The sequence below is a fragment of the Capricornis sumatraensis genome, chromosome 12 (genome assembly GCF_032405125.1).
Source record: "Capricornis sumatraensis isolate serow.1 chromosome 12, serow.2, whole genome shotgun sequence".
Lineage (NCBI taxonomy): Eukaryota > Metazoa > Chordata > Mammalia > Artiodactyla > Bovidae > Capricornis > Capricornis sumatraensis.
The window spans coordinates 36,909,682-36,911,178 of NC_091080.1; the positions used below are offsets into that span (position 1 = coordinate 36,909,682).

The 1,497-nt window shown below is 47.2% G+C and overlaps 1 pseudogene; it reads left to right on the forward strand.

Moving 5' to 3' along the window:
• The first annotated feature begins 254 nt into the window (after positions 1-254).
• LOC138089198 (ADP/ATP translocase 2 pseudogene) lies at positions 255-1,147 on the forward strand (annotated as a pseudogene).
• The last annotated feature ends 350 nt before the right edge of the window (positions 1,148-1,497 follow it).

Consider the following 1,497-nt stretch of genomic DNA (forward strand, 5'->3'; position numbering starts at 1 on the left):
CCAGGGCCCTTGGCAGTGAGAGCATAGCATCTTTAACCGTTGGACCACCAAGGAATTCCACCAAGTGGGCTTAAGGGAATAATAATATAATTAAAGAGATTTTCAAATAGGGTAATTACATATCTTAGCTTCCAAACCAGGGCATTTTTGAGAATAAAAATCTTGCTATTAATAATTTCTCCAGCCCAGAGCCCCAGAGTCCAAGCTGGGTCCTCGCCCATCTTTCAGTTGTCCACTTACTCTTTCCTTCCAAGATGACAGATGCTGCCGTGTCCTTCGCCAAGGACTTCCTGGCAGGTGGAGTGGCGGCGGCCATCTCCAAGACCGTGGTCGCACCCATCGAGCAGGTGAAGCTGCTGCTGCAGGGGCAGCATCCCAGCAAGCAAATCACTGCAGATAAGCAGTACAAGGGCATCATAGACTGCGTGGCTCGTGTCCCCAAGGAGCAGGGAGTCCTGTCCTTCTGGCGTGGTAACCTGGCCAATGTGATCAGATACTTCCCCACCCAGGCTCTCACTTTGCCTTCAAAGATAAATACAAGCAGATCTTCCTGGGTGCTGTGGACAAGAGGACCCAGTTTTGGAGCTACTTTGCAGGGAATCTGGCATCAGGTGGTGCCGCCAGGGGTCACGTCCCTGTGTTTTGTGTACCCTCTCGACTTTGCCCATACCCGTCTAGGAGCCGACATGGGCAAAGCTGGAGCTGAAAGGGAATTCGGAGGCCTCGGTGTCTGCCCGGTTAAGATCTACAAATCTGACGGGATTAGAGGCCTGTACCAAGGCTTTAACGTGTCTGTGCAGGGTATTATTATCTACCGAGCTGCCTACTTCGGTATCTATGACACTGCCAAGGGAATGCTTCCAGATCCCAAGAACACTCATATCTTCATTAGCTGGCTGATCGCGCAGTCACGGCGGTTGCTGGGTTGAGTTCCTATCTGTTCGACACTGTGCGTCGCCGCATGATGATGCAGTCAGGGCGCCAAGTAACTGATATCATGTGCACAGGCACGCTTGACTGCTGGAGGAAGATTGCTCGTGACGAAGGAGCCAAAGCCTTTTTCAAAGGCTCGTGGTCCAGTGTTCTCAGAGGCATGGGCGGGGCTTTTGTGCTTGTCCTGTATGATGAAATCAAGAAGTTCACCTAAGTTATGTCCTCGTTTTTCTCCTAAGACTAGGCATGTTGTATTATATAACATATCTTGAGCATTCCTGACAGACTGTTAGCTGTCTATTTATCAATGGCAACTATTTACTGGTTGAAAATGGGAAGCAATAATATTCAGATGACCAGTTTTCTCGTAAAGCCATTTCCATGATGACGATGGGACCCAATTAATTTTTAATTTCAGTCACTCCTGGCAAATAACAAATTTGAAGAAATAAAAAATACCTGGAAAAAAAATAATTTCTCCAGGAGAACAGGCATAAGCCAAACTGCCTAAGAAATTTCGTGTTTTTTTTTTTTTTTAATTATCCCCCTCTTTGTTTCTTCTTA